We start from the raw sequence: 16,882 nt of genomic DNA on the forward strand, positions 1-16,882 counted from the left end.
ACTACATGACAAATGATGTAGAATGTCCTTTGTTAAAATTTATAGCTGGTGAGACCAAATATCTCTTATATAAAAGTTTCCTCTGGCTGCCTTGACTTATTTATTTATGTAACAGTTATTCGTAAATGATTTCTATTAGGAGCTAAATAATTTCAGGGATCAGACAACTTACTAATTATTTCAAACACACAATCTTAAGTTAACTATAATTAGCTCAAATTTCTATAGGCCGGAGACACTTTACTTGACTGGTCTTTTTGTTGAAGTTCCCGTCAGACAATGTCGTTGATTCAACAGCATATGGGTTCTATCGCATAGATGCTCAGCCTTTGTCCTTTTAATTCAAGCTGTAATGCAATATGTTTGCACTGACTCCTGAATGTTCAGCGCCTATATGCTATCACATTCAATTACCATATATGTATAACGCCGATGCCTTGGCTGTACTTCCCCCAATAATGATGAAACTTTTCTGTAAGCTAAAACTCTCCTACTGTCTCACTAGATTACCAAACAATATGTATCTGTCTCAGCTTTCTGTTGCTCATCCTATATTTGCTATCGTCTATAGCATTCAACTACCACTTAGGTAAAACTCCTATGCGATGGCCCTTTATCTCAAACCCTTATTGAAGTTCTGCAACTCTTCTTTAGTCTATGAACTTCAAATGTCTACTTTTTAATAATTCATTAAATCTGTACATAGTATTTCACAACCGGTACTTGCTTTAACAAGTAAGTTGTTCCGTTTAACTATTCTATATAGTATAATATGTGATGCTGGCCTCTAGCTTACACTATAATTAACGCAAATCGTTCATAAATGACCCTAATTATATTATTTTCATCATTTCAACAATAATTATAACAACGATTATAGCTTAAAAGGGGAGTCAAGTACTGCGCTTATGTGTTACGTTATCCATGTATCAGATAAACAAATTATTTTAACAAAGCACAAGTTTAAACCACTCTGAAACTAATATCAAATTATTCAAGATTGATAGCACGATTCGTTGACCTGCAATAAATCAGGAAATGTATTTTAACCATCAAAACACAAAAGAAATAACGTCTGAAATTACGTAGACGCATTAAAACATTAACTCAATATCCATAAGCGCCAATAGAAATAGCGAACAGGTAAGACATATCAAACCATAATACAGATGGTCTGAATGCGCAAAAATTTCGAAACAAACAACACTGATTTTTTTTTTCAAATTTTCCTTTAAGACTTTAGTAAATCACTACATTATTCATTTATTCATTTTTCCATTCATGTAGTTTTCTGTGTATGACTAATGCAACAAATAACTTATCTATTTATTTCACTGACAACATGTTAGTCATTCTTTTGTATCTCTGTGACATGGTAAAAACCATTTTTCAGAAGATATTTCTACTGTATTATTATGTTGAAAACAGATTAATGACCTAGTCTGTATTATCTAATCATTTGATAGACGTCACCAGAAGTTAAATTTGATTTGTGAAAACATTGTTAAATTGCACAGTGAACCTGGAAAAAAATACTCTTAACATCGTGCCGATTCTTTGACTGAGTCTTGTAGAGCTGATAAAATGAGTAACACCCCTCGGATACCCTCACCACTGTCAGCTGCGGCTTTAGCGGAGTTCTATTTCCATTAACAATAAATGGTCTGTCTTATCTGAAAGGACCGGAAAATATAAAAAAAAGTTTATATAAACACAACTTTTACAGCTTCCATTCATCACACAGAGACTGTTCGCGTTATAGTTAACACCCTTTCATGTTTTTAACATTTCAGTTACAAAGGAAATTTGAGTAGTGAGTGACGTGACAACAATGTAATAATCACATGGTTAGATAACCACTATTGTCAACATTTTACAAGAACTTGTAGGGGGTCAGCGCCATTATCGCAGATAATCTAAGCAGTTGGTCCAAAAAAAAAAAAACTTTGACAACTACTTGGGGAAAATATCAAAAATAGAATTTAAAAATATATATAAATATAATTATGTTCGAAACGAAAATATGGCTTCCTCATTGTAAACAAACCCATTAAGTCCCTTAAAGTATGAGGCATTTTACCGAGCTTAAACTATCAATTATTCTTTGGACGTAGTTCATAGTGCTATATTTTAAAACTAGAAATAGGTTATTGTTCAGAAATAAACCTTAACTTAAGGTGTTTTTATGAACCGGCAGCAGCTTGAAAGTAATACACTCCATGATTACATTATAGATACTAACATCGATCAAGAGTTCATAGCAATTTATATTGTAGCTCTCTAAGGATGAAACTTAGCTTTTTATATTCACTCTCGAGTAAGGGTTTTAGAAACACCAGTACTTGGGTCCGATACCAACAGCCACCGGCTTACGCGGTCTATACCCTAACCACTAGACGCAACATTGATTCCCTTATACATTATTCATTAGCAGACAAGCTGAACAAAGCAGAACCAACAAGTTTTGATGTATCAGTCTACGAGGAAAGGTAAAATGCATCAGCGATCAAGTAATTCTAGTTCTCCATTCGCTCTGACCATTTAGAATCAACAAGATCTATGAATGACTAGGTATTAAAGCCCTCAGTTACATTACTTCTTTCAAACTAGACATTTAGGTAACTTCACGTCACGTAGAGTTCATCTTAGGATTGAGACACCTTTTTATTTGTTTATCATACATGTATTTTAATAATGTGGCATTTGCTTTGATACAAATAGTGTGTTACAAATAGATCAGAAGTATAATTAATTTATTGATTTAATTCATTAATAGCGCACTTTTTGACTTAATATTTTTTATAAAGTAAAGGTGGTGAATGATAATATTTTACAGTGGAGTATTGTTTTAGACTTGCATACCAACTGCTGTTTGTTGCTTTTCGTTTTATAAAGTTTCATTTTGTACGGGTTACATGATATTTTTAGAAAACAAAATATAAATTCTACGGTGGCACAGAGGTGACATAGATGTTTTTTTATATTAATACGTGTGCAAGTAATAACTGATACGTGCGCACGTACTAGTACAAAAGACATCATCGCACATACTATAAAAAACATCTTCGTACGTATAAAGTAATACGTGCGCACGTACTAGTACAAAAAACATCATCGCACATACTATAAAAAACATCTTCGTACGTATAAAGTAATAAGTGCGCACGTACTAGTACAAAAACATTATCGCACATACTATAAAAGAAACATCTCCGTACGTATGGAGTAATACGCGGCACGTACTAGTTTATAAAAAAAACATCTACCTTTTACGTGCGCACGTATTACTTTATACGTACGACGATGTTTTTTTATACTAGTACGTGCCCTTGGTTGACCACAGTAAGGAAGTGGATACGCAGGAAATAGTTCCTCTGTTTCATGGTGAACTTTGGTGATTTTTTAATGAAAGACCTGCAATGGCATATCTGAATAGAAAAGATATGAAATAGTTGGTACCTGCACAATTTGACAGAATGAGAATGTCACAATATGCATAACGTAACTTTTTGACAGGGCCAGTTTTGCCCCTTGCAGTTATTTAGAGAGTAGTCTTCATACGCATGTGATTTGGTTCAATATGATGGAAAAAGGAGCCGGTCAACCCCACTGGAATCATGTAGATTTGTATCGAGATTAAAAGTATATTTTATTGTTGAATTATGTACCGATTTTTCCTTTATATCCTATATGTTCACAGGAGAATGCTGCGGAGCTTGTTAGAAGCATTTATAAAACAAATCAAATGCAAATCATATCTAGCCTAAATATTACATTAAATTTCAAGAATATAATATATGTGTGTTTTCGGGTTTAACGTCTTTTTCAACAATTTTTAAATCATATAAACGTCGGTGTCTACTTGTAGCAGTGAGCACAGTGCCCATCTTTATAGTGCTGCCTCACTGTAATATCACGCCGTAGACACGTGCCATGATACCCCACCCTGTCACATTATTCTGACACCGGGCTAACCTGTCCTAGCACTATCCCCTTAATGCTGAGCGCCGAGCGAGGAAGCTGCTAGTACCATTTATTACTTCTTTTGTATGACGCGGCCGGGGATCGAACCCACGACCTCACGGACGCTCTACCACTAGGCTACCGAGGCGGTTTCAAGAATATAATATTCAATGAGCATATATAAGTAGCCATTTTAATCATTGTAAGCAGAGTTGACATTTGAGAATAACAATAAAGAATCAGTAAGAGGAACAGCGTACACAATAATTAAAAGCAGTAATCTTTCATATTTCTAAATGATATTGAAACTGTAATCTTTAAAACTGTATCCAAAATGTTAATTTGTCTTATAAAAGATCATCATACCTTCCCCCGGGTTAACAAAGACTTTTGCATGCATATATGTAAGTACTACAAGTATAAAAAAAACATAACAAAGAAAATAACAGCAAACATGAAAGACAAATCTAAATTACAAAGATTTATCTTCGAAAACCAAACAAGGTTCTTTCTTGTTATAATATTCAATGTAGATTGACAATTTGGGACATTCAGGTAAATTGTTCTTGAATAGTCGGTCACATTAAATTTTTGTTCAAATAAGCAAAGAACTAACGTAAGAACTCTTAACAAAAGACACTACAAATCACTTGCAAACACGGTACGGGAATAAAATTCTAATAAGGTTTGATTAAACAGAACAAGACAAAGCAAAATTCAAGATTTGTGAATGCATCATTTTCATAGCAGTGTAATTTCAAGATTATATCTACGATACACGTTCGGTGTATATCTATTTCGTTTCATATACGTCCGTTAAACATATAAGGGTAATCTCATACATATTCCTACTTTAAAAAATCCCGCCCGCTAGCTCAGTAGGGAGAGCGTCGGTCTACTGATCGTTGGGTCGCGGGGTCGATCCTCGGGCGGGGCGTATGTTCTCCGTGACGATTTGATAAACGACATTGTGTCTGAAATCAATAGTCCTCCACCTGTGATAACTCATGTGGAGAAGTTGGCAGTTACTTGTGGTGAACAGGTTTGTACTGGTACAGAATCCAAGAACACTGGTTAGGTTAACTGCCCGCCGTTACATGACTGTAATACTGTTGAAACACGGCGTTAAACCCAAAACAAATAAACAAAATATAAAAAAAACTTATGATTTCGCTCATCCGCATTGTATAACGCATACACACAGCTATGCACGTGATCATTACCAACCACCATATATTAGAATTAGGTTAGCAGTATGGTTGCATGTTGCAATAAAACAAACATCTATTCACAGAACGTGTTTGGGTATCCACTAACGAGTAACTGAATCCAAGAAAAACAACGATAACAAAGAGGAGGTGATTGCACGATATACTGAATATATTTTAAATAACAGGGTCCATTTTATATCTGTGTTACAGATTATAGAATACCACTTAAGCCGATGCTGGGGCGTGAGGTGTCTTGCACATTCGTCTGTTGAACAGTCTCAGTAAAAGTCTGCGAGTTTACTGCGTGTTTGCATTCTAAGGTGTTATAAAACTCATTTGCTCAATTTAAGGTTACCCATAGTTTCAGCATTATTTCAGTTGATTTCGTTAATTCCTGTAAACGCTACTGTACGGTCTTTTAAAGCATAACTTCAGACATGCCTCACTTGGGGTGTAGAATTCTTCATGTGAGGAAACCATGCAGCTGGCTTACTGAAGGTCGGTTGTTCTATCCAGGTGTCCGCTCGTGATGAAGTAATTCACGAAGAACGAAGAAGCACCTGAGGTCTTCCTCCACCATCATAGCTGGAAATTTTCCATATGACTCACGATTATGTTTGTGCGACGTAAAACCCAACAAAATACAATAAAATCAGCCATGCGTGTGCTTAATAACATGTAAATTGTCCTCACAAATGAAGCAAAGAAATGGTGGAGTAAACATTTTCAATAAAAAAAATCATATATTTAGATAAAACTTCGAACAACTCATTATCATGACTTGTAGATTCCTGTGACATATTTTTCAGACTTTTTTTCAGCGTCGATCTAAGTTGTACTAGAGGTATTTGGTACATAGGTCTTATCATGCATACTTATTGCTCTCTTTAGTAAGGAGATTTCATTCAATTTGGAACTGCAGACGCAAGATCACCTACTAGTAATTTATATTTTTATAAAAAAGTATAGGACCAAAAAAAAATCGTTTGTTTGAGTATTATTTTTTGCAGTTAGAGCACTAGTGAATACTATTGAAACTTGAAGACTATTAGTTCACGTTATTGTGTTAAGAAAAAGGAGTTAAATTAACTCTGTATATAGCACTCAGCAAAGCATAATTATGCCTAATGGATTGTTTGTCCTTTGCTGTCTGGATAACTTTGCATCTGTCGATTGATAGCGTAATAGTCCATTGTTTCATTTCATGTTTGTTATTAAACATCAGATTATAAAAATAATGAATACCTGAACCGTACGACGTCACATATGATTCCAACACGTCCCGATTTATAAGAAGACCGGAACTATATTCAGTTGATCAGACACGTAATATAAGTTTTTATAATATTTTGCTAATATATATCTTGAAAACTATAAATATTGTGAAAATAAAACCGTAACGAATTTATGTTTTAAACAACGCAAATTTTGTTACCCAACCCCATTTTCATTCACTTATGGCTTTAAATACTAAAATTAGTATGTTAATGCAACGTAGGATTACTAGTAACTGATAATATGATATTGATATGCACCGGCTAAAATATTGTTGGAAGTTCTCGCTTTTCTAAGATATGACAAAAATATTTATATATGCCGAGGAAAAATCCCCCTATTGTATACGGTTTTGTACAGAAGAGCATTAGTGCCAGGTGAATGTTTTTTATTATCTCCAAATTTCGAATTACTTACTCAAAATTTCGAGTTACTAATTTTTAAAGACGAGATTTCGAGTTTTTAAGTCCAAATTTCTAGTTAAGTATCTCGAAGTTTTGAGTTACTATGTCGGATTTCGAGTTACTTGTCTTGCCCTTGTTTCGTAAAATTTGAACGACTGTCCGTCTGTCACAGGCCAAAATGTAATGGACGGCTTTTGACTCTTAGAAATGGAATCATCTATCTACACATCCATATATTGTACTCAACATGTAGGGATTTAAACATATACTACATCTGCCATAGCCTCTGGTACTCCAGATTCCAAACTGTATCCAGGATATAAATATTCATTTACATATATAGTATGTTCAGGTGGTTGGGGCTCGAACTATGCCGAAAATCTTCCGGCTATTATCAAAATAGTGAAATATTCTAAGTTTGAATACTTCCCGGTCACCTTCTATGACCTCCCGTCAGAATCTAGATCTCTCCAGGTACTTGATCTTGGTCAGACTCATGACTACACGTTCGTGTAGGGTATCTCTATATTTCATTGCCATATGGGCTCAAACTATGTTGAAAAGCCTCCAAACTTAAACATGGTTTAAACAGTGATATTTTTATGAGCAAACGCTAGAGACTTTAACTCGAAATTTTGACTAAGAAACTCCCATCTTCTTCTGTCATAGCCCTAACGACAGCAATGAAAATTTTTGTAACTGCAACTACAAGCCTTGACAGTTACTGTCTTGAAGACTATTTTGACTTCCTTGATGTTTTATCACAACGAAAAACAGTTCATTACGTCACTACAGAACAACAGCTGATAAAAGACGATTAAAAATATCACTTTCGGAGATACCGGGAAAGAGACTCGGGCTTTAATGTAATAACTTCTATTTTATCTTCATAATTCACTGTAACATTACAAAAAGCCACTCTATATGAGTACATGGCTAACTTAGTCTATTGTAACTGGATTAATCGTTTGTTACAGGTATTTTGAGTAAAACATCTATTAGCTAGTGTATGAAATTCTCGTGCTGTATGTATAATGGTTTCAATGGATGACTTTTAGTAATACATGTAGAATGTATTGAAATATTCTCGTACGAACATCAAAAAAAAAGCATCCTGTTAACATCCCATGAGAACACAGTATGTAAACGGCTTGACAAGATCCTGAAAACGCATTTGGAACATCGTTAAAGCAATCTGTTTGTTCCTTGTTGAGCAGAAATTGCAGAAAAATAATTTTGTCTTATTTTGGGAAAAGAGATTTGAAGATTATAATAAATAATTCATATTCGCAAAAGAAGCGTTCAGAAAGATAACCCTGTACAAAGATCTGGTTTTAACGGGCCAAACATTCTATGTGGCAGCGACCGACTGGACAATTTTGAGGTACTATACCAAAATAAACCGTGACATGTTGCCAACTATCACAAGAAACTGGAAGACAACAACAGAATTAGTCTCAGAAATAGATCAGATATATCAGACTCTCACCTTCGGCACATGTTCTCTGACGTGGCGGAATAGAGACCATACTAAGAGTTCTTCGCATACTTTTACTTTTGTAAAAGAATAGGGTTTTATTGATAAAAGTGCTCACAGTGCACTTTAGTCTAGGAACGAATGAATGACAGCCGACCTAGGTCAAAATAACAATTAACAGCAAAAGCTAATGAATTATTGTGATGCATAGAGATATCTATATTGTAACTGTTATTTCCTATCTATTTAATTTCTCTCCTTAATTATTGCTGCAGTTAGCTCGCTGTGGTCAACGTTCGCCAGCTGCTAAATGGGCAAAAATAAAATATTCGGTGTAAGTAATACTTTGCTAATACTGACAACTCTATAAACATGTCAGACAGATTTGGACAGTTTCGACCGATCAAAAATGATTGAAAATATATAATGTTTACACGAAAATCGCCGTTATGTAACATCGTAAATACACAATGAATCTTGAGTACTCTGAAAATGTCAATGATACAAAAATGTCCGAATTCACTTAATGTATGAGGGGAAAGAATAATGACGTACATACACTGTCGCTGTTATAAAGAAGTGGTAGAGTATCTGCATCAGGTTTGAACGGTTCTTGGTTCGAATTTTATAAATATACATGTTTTTTTTTGCATTCTGTTACTGCATATATTTGAGTGTCTGCCTGTTTCATATGTTCTATATTGTATCAAAAAGTATCATGGGCCGTTGTTTAGCGATCCAGATCACAGTTCAGTGTATAAATGAAATACAATCAAACTGAAAATATCTACTATATATTATCCCTTTGATAAGTTATATTTTCTTGATCACAAAAAAAGTATTTTATATTCGATCAAGATGATGTACAGGGACTGGTCATTTTATATGTAATTGACAAAGTCTGAACAATATTGTTTCTTCTTTTAATCATAAATAGTTTCCATTTGGTTTCCGTGTCAATAAATAAAATATTACGTTCAAACACTGTTATCGCTAATCAATTTGTTGTGACTAACATAAATTAAATGGTGAACATTTTATCCGTTAATGCGTCTAGTTTCATGACAAATATATTTCGTACTTTAGACGGACAGACATACAGACGTCTTGACTGAAGTATAGCTTGAGAGACGGTCGATCACTGACTTAAGCTTCAAATGATATAAATTATAGGAATATATAACCATACAGTAAACAACGATAACACATGCACTAATATTGATAAGATTTTCTATTTTTAATTTCCCTTTAATTATGTTTAGATAGAACAATCAAATCAGTTATAGAATTAGCAACTTATGAGTTATAATGCAATTTCTAGCTTACATAATTAGTATTATTACTGTTTCCGGGAAATGCTTATATGATGGCATCCGTACAGAATGAATACATCACCTTTATTTAAATATTAGATTGAGATTACATGCCGTCTACATAATATCATATTTATACAGCCTGAGGTATAAAAATTAAACAGCTCGTTTAATAAATTTTCGTACTAAGCATTCAAGCCATAGTCACATTTATATTGAGAAGAATCTCTCAATTCTTAAAATAGATCACCATCTAACTACCACTATAACACCTGTTTCTAAGTGTGACGTGAAATACTAACGAAGGCCTTACACCAGAAAAGTAAAATACTGGAACCTGAGGAGATTTGAATTCATATAATATCACATATAAAAAATCACGCCGCCCGCGGTGTTATCATAAAATCATAGCCATAAATCGTTTGAATCTAATATTATTTTCCCGTCACTACCAGTATCAGTCAATTATAATAATACTCCGTTTAAATAAAACAAACGGAAACTTTCTGAAACTATCTTATTAAGAAGAAAGAATGAATTATTTGTGATGGAAAAAAAATCCATTTTTGTTCCAAATCTGATGCTTTGATGCACACTCCTTAGTTGCTACGCACCTGAATATTCAAATATTAAATGCAATAAATGAAGAAATCATTCCTGAAATATTTTATACGTGGTATTGGTATGTATGTCTACATCTAACAACGCCCAATGTGATTATTACGGCCACACGCTGATGCGCATATTTCTCAATCAAATAGCGGCAATAACAACCCGCCCCTGTTTTCCTCAAAACGTATCGGCTCATCATAAAACAATTCATTTAAATACAGTAAACAAAATATTATTTTGATATTGATGTCGAAGGATGCTATATTGTCACACACAAAATCTGTAGTTAGATACCTCTGTTGAGTGTTTATATTTTGGCTAATATCAGCTGGCATTGAACAGCTTCTCAAACTTTAAAATTATGATGAAATTATAGTGTTTCAGCCTGTTTCTTTGGCTTATAATAAGCATTTCTATCTGTGAACTGGACTCATAATTTGAGTGAAATATGTGCAGATCACTCCAGATTTTCGATGTAATAAAGTGGCGTGTATTTATATATATATATATGTTTTTGTTTTCCTGTAAAAATATAGCATTCTTCTGAAGCCTTTTTTGCCCAATACTCTCTTAATCCTCGATTTTAGATTAATAACTAAATAGCTGACGCTATCAGTAAAATTGTAAAGAAACGCATGAAATGTAAAAATATGCATTTGCTATTTAAGGGCTGTAAATGAATTCAGCGTTATTATTGTATCTGCTTTCTCAAGGACACACAATTCATGTTCTTTTATCGAAGATGTTACATGTAAGATCTAATACAGTACAAGTTCAGTCATTTTTCTTAGATGCAAGTTTGGTGTTATATATATATATATATATTATGTCATACACTTGAAGTATAGATGTCAAGTCAGTAAGCATTATGTCCAAATATGTCTCTCGTATTCCAATATTTCAATTAGTTAATGTTACTATTCCACAGGACTTCTCTTACTTGAAACCTTTGAAGATTGATTTGTGGCTTGTTCGATCACATAATATTGTTGACAAACCAAGCCTTCAGTTTGCAAACACAAAGCTTATTCATTGATTCACGAAATAATGACTAAGGAGTCTAGCTTTCCCCCATTGAATAACTATTGGACCGCAATGAATGAGTGGCTTTGTTTGATCCTATTGAATATGGTCTACTTGCTACGGGTTTTCATTTTTAGCAATATGTAAATAAACAATCAGTAGCACTACCCTTTAAAACAAAAGGTATTCGAAGTAATATAAATAATCGGCGTGATGGCGCAGTAGATTGCCAACATTTTAGATAGATAGATGATAGATGTTTATTTAGTTTAAAACACACATATACATATACAAGTTACAAATGACATGACATTTATCACACATTAAAACAATTTACACAAATTTTGCAATTCATACTTCGTATAAGTTTGCTTTTCTCTGGTTTCTAATTCATTGTTTCGTTTCTTATTTTCGTATATAATTGGTAGTGCCTATAAATCAATCGATACTGACATTATAACCGGGCAATTCTATTTAAAAAAAAGTGTAAGATTGTTGTAAAATTGATAAAACTATCCCGTTCAGCTTTAGAAATATCGCAGGAAAGCTTAAAAATCATTATATCATATATAGTCTGCCAATATCTGAGGAAAATGTGACTTCTGATGGCATTTTTTGTTAATGCTCGGATATTATTAAAAGTGTTCCTTAGGATCAAATATGAAATTTAAAAGGGGCTGTCGCCTTATATGGTTCCTCATTACAGTATAATGGGGTCAAAGGTCAAATGAGTGCATTTACAGATAAACTATACCACTGTGCTCTCGTTTTATTTTCATATAAACGTCTAAATTGGTTTAAATATTGTTTTTCAACGCCCTTTAGTATTTTGTAAATAAAACTGATGATAATATTAAAAATATTTATTATATATATTATATTATATAGAATAATAATTACAGGATGAAAATTGTAGTCGCACTTTGTTCTTCATAGTTTATTTCTCGATTCAAATTTTTTACATAAAGAGAATTTCATAACGTTATGCAGTAAAAAATAAAATAAAATGGAACTTTATGTTGTATGCGTCTTTATAACGTCACAGCACGTCTGACGTTATGTCTGTTTACGCGCGTCTGTTTCCCGCGCTGAGATTTAATATAGTTGCAAAATGTACATCTCAACGTAATTGAGCATAAAATAAAAAGAAAATTTGTTTGTTTTCGTGAATATGGAATATATCTCACCTCGAAGTAAGAAAATTTTCACATTTTCACTCCCGCTACGCGCTCGTGAAAATATTTGAAATTTTCTCACTTCTCAGTGAGATATATTTCATATTCACTCAAAACAAACAAATATCCTCTATTTATATCCAGGAAAAGTGGCATACAATGGCAAAGTGTGTTATACTTGACATGTTTGCCAGTTTATATATGTGGATCTACTGCAAAAATATTTTTGGTACTGTCGTATGCAAGGGTTGTTTTAATGTAATTTCAATGTCACAAACATGTCAAGGTCAAAAATGAACTTTTGAAAATGACTTCTAAGGTACTAAAGGAAGCAAAATGGTTGCGTTTATTAATAATATACTCAACAAATTTTCTAACTCCACATCTGTTTTCTTTCTTTTATCGCCAAATTTTGACAGATTTGAATGATGTTCTACACAATGTTTAATGATTATTTTATTATAGAAAACATAAAAACGATCATAGCCTGAATTATATTCATTTAACCGTAAGGGTAACAATAATGTAACCCTTAAACTAAAAGTCACATAATTAGTAAATTCATCACAGCAGAAATTCAAAGTATCATATTTATTTTCAATATGAACATGTTAATTTTATATCAGGTTTGTGACGTCATTAATGATACCAATTAATGACAAAATTGTTTAATACTGCAGATGACAGTACTTGCCGCACCAAGTTGCATCCATTCTGTGACGTTTAATTTTTCGGTTACCTTATTTTAACTGTCATGGCTCAATGAATGTACGCACAGTTGATATTGCTGTCATGTTTATTTAAATGAACTGGTCATTAAACAATGTGTCCAATTTTCATTTAAATCTGTCAAAATTTGGCAGAGATAAAAACAAAAGTCAGGTAGCAATAAAATTTAAATTTAAGCTTTGAACTGACTATAAAAAGAGTTACATATTGAACACCTTTTGATAAATATGTGCGAAATGAAAAATTGGTTGGTTTTGAGGAGGAAGACTACAGCGAAAATGAATTACGTATAAATATATAAAAATTCTCACATAAACTGTTAAAATAACTTTACTGTCATGTATACAACCAAGTATTTTAGCTCAATAAGAAGAGCGCAGATCTAAGGATCGCGGGGTCGTTAGTTCGATCCCCGGGAGAGGTGTATGTTCTCCATGATGATTCGATAATAGAAATTGTCAGAGTAATTTCGTCCTCCACTTCTGAATCATATGGAGAAGTTGGCAGTTACTTGCGGGGAAAAGGCTAGTATTTGTAGAAACTCCAGAAACACTGATTAGGTTCATTGACCGCCGTTACATGACTGAAATTCTGTTGAAAGTAACATTTACATATATGGAATGCTTCTCTAGCTCCTAAAGAAATGATTTCAATACTGGTGATAATTAAATATATGATATATATTTATGTTAATTTGTCCACGCGTTGATGGTTAAATAGGACCATTTTAGAGGAATAACTGAAATATTGGTCACATTATAGGTGTACACAGTACATGTATGGTAATAAACAAAACAGAACAGATCTGTAGGAATTCAACTAGTTACTCTAGGCACCATGTCTTTGATTTGCTGTAATTTCTTTCCTTTTTTTACTACCGGTCAGACATTTATCATCATATTTTATGTATTTGTAATTAAGTAGAACATTTCAAGAACTATCACCGAAGCTCTTAATGCGATATTTGCATTATTTTATTCTGAAAATTCAGCACGCTTTTTCTTTTTCGAATCTTATACTTTTTGACTTTGCTTCCACACTCTCACTTCCTGTTCAAAACAAAAGTTGAAAACGAATCAGATTGTAACAATTTACACACCTGACACTTGGTTTCAGACAGGATTTCCTTGATTACATTGTGAAAAGAAAGCTAGTATCTTGGAACTGAAACATTAGTCATTCATATATTTTACAAATTAAAAAGTAAAAATACAAATTAAAAAGTAAAAATAAAGATATAAAAACATCAGAAAGGTTGCTTTAGATTTTTATAATAGTAACATTAAGGCACATTCAGTGAAATATTGAAAATATACCTTCCGATATCTTCATGATTACTGACAGATTATGGTTCAACTAATCAAAATGATGAAATATGGTGGTTTGATAATAACTAGGAGGTATACAATATGTAAAAATAACTTCCTACATGATGAGAAGAGCATGAAGAAGAGATTTGAAATTCAAAATGATGGATTTATGATAAACAAATACTGTCGATTGAATATGTCAGGCTAAGACGTCTATAGCTTGTGAAGTGGGACTATTATGGGGTTTATTCGTTTTTTATATCAGGGTAAGAAGTTATTTTTATATAAGGGTAGTTCATTCTAGCATTCCGCACTGAATTTAATTAACAATAATTTATTTTTACATGTTTAAGGCTAAAATAGCGTTAGCTCACATTTGTTTCATTTTATAACAACAGATTCCTTCATGATATATTGATACGTTTGCTCACCAACCAACTACTCGGAAATCTAAAGGCGTTGTAACAGGAAAACAAACATGCTTACCCCTATATTCACAGTCATAAAGATAATACTAATAATATTCGATATACTTTTAAATTTACAGACAATTAATAAGCCTTTTTGAAGTTATGACATTTATAGAACCAACATAAACAATACTGGTAGTTACAAAATTGTAGATACTGAAAACACTCGAAGAGCGGTTACCAGTCCTTATAATAGCCTACTGTTAATGTGCAAAGAAATGTCTTTTAGCTGATTCAAAGAGTACCATTTTCCTGCTAATGGAATGAAAATAAAAACAACGTAACATTTGCAGTTATCTAATATCTATATTTAAACTTTGATCGCTTTATTTTTGTACATAGATGGTTTCTAAACGCCCGCACATTCCTGAAATTACCACAGCACATGCGTAAACCACTGGAATAGATTTTTAATTGACAGCATAGACCACTTTAGATAATGATTGAGAGAATTTGCACATTTCATACTATCTCACAAACAGACTTAATTAAACTGAATTTGCTTTTTTACGTCCTTGAGTTCTATGCTTCCGAAGGAATCTCTGGATCTGTCAACAGTTATAACAGTCAAACTTTGTTTGCTAGAGCTCGACGGGAAAAGCAAAATGTGTTAGAGATATCAGTAGTACAAGCTAACGTGAAGTACACATTGTATAGACCTGACGAGTTCGAGCCAAGAGTAGAAAGCGAATAATCCGAATTTGAGCAAACGAAGTTTAACTGTACCAGTCTTATAATACGCGCCATAGATTTTTTTACCTGTAATGTTCATACAGACAATCATACAGGCAATCAAATAGCCTTTCTAAAAAGTGTTAGCCTGAAAACGGAAGTTTTAGAATATTAAACATGAAAAAGAAAGCTTTTATCAATGAACAAAATATCAGAGCGTACGAAAAATTAAGCTCATTCTATAGAAATAACTTTAGTCGTTTTGAATTTTCAAATACAATAAATCTACACGAAGTAATTTATTTTACTTCTCAAATTCATAATTATCACCGAAAAATTACAAGTTTATATTAAAAGGTAGCAAAAATGGCGAAAATCTAACGTTTATAACAAAAATGCACTTATTGACCTTTGACCTTGTGCTGTGACCTTACTATGACCCTTAGAAGGCGACAGCCCCCCTGAAACTTTTCCAATTTTTATAAAGTTAACAATGAACATGGCTGTCGGGATTTAACAAAAAATGCCATCAAAGGCAATTTCTAGGCCACTTTTCTGGATATATAGGCAGACTAATAAAAGGCTAAGTGTAATTGAAAATAATTATGTGTTGGTAGTGACAAATATATAAGCTAGTGGACAAGTTAAAACTAGATTAAGTAACTCGTGTTGTCATCATTTAATCGTATAAAAAGGTTATTATATAAGATTTCAAAGGTACAATTTTTACGGGTCTGGGAATCGAACTCCCGGCGAAAAATATTACACAAATACCGTTACCTCTCTGCCTATGAGGAATCATTGATTGTATCATAAACGTGGTGTATTGATATCATGTATAAGACCCCTCATATAAATGTTTAAAAGTTTGCATTCGCTTGGTATCATTTTAAAAATGATCTCGATTCGCACCGTGTAGCAATTTTTAAAAGACTTTAAACGAGCAGTTTTTTTATATAAATTTGGTATAATTTATGATATTACCTCGAGCTAAAGTAGAGAAAAATGTCAAAGTAATGGCCACTGGCCTAAACGTTTGCAGAGAATACACTTAACCATTAATTTTGACAAAAGAAACGTCAAATTATTGGTAAACACTTATAAAACCAAAACAGAACAGTCAAATTCTATTTTTACAAGGGTGCCTCAAGTAAACGGATTTAATGAAACAAAGTTCTTATTCCAACATGGAAAAAATTAAGGTCGAGTCCTGTAGAACTGTTATAAATTTTGCTCACTTCATTCAAA

At 32.9% G+C, this 16,882-nt stretch overlaps 1 protein-coding gene across 3 annotated transcripts in view; it reads left to right on the plus strand.

Moving 5' to 3' along the window:
- The window catches only part of LOC128549572 (uncharacterized), a 372,750-nt gene that overhangs the window by 95,693 nt on the left and 260,175 nt on the right, over window positions 1-16,882 (plus strand). The window lies entirely within an intron of this gene.

This window comes from Mercenaria mercenaria, chromosome 16 (assembly GCF_021730395.1).
Source record: "Mercenaria mercenaria strain notata chromosome 16, MADL_Memer_1, whole genome shotgun sequence".
In the NCBI taxonomy this organism is placed as follows: domain Eukaryota; kingdom Metazoa; phylum Mollusca; class Bivalvia; order Venerida; family Veneridae; genus Mercenaria; species Mercenaria mercenaria.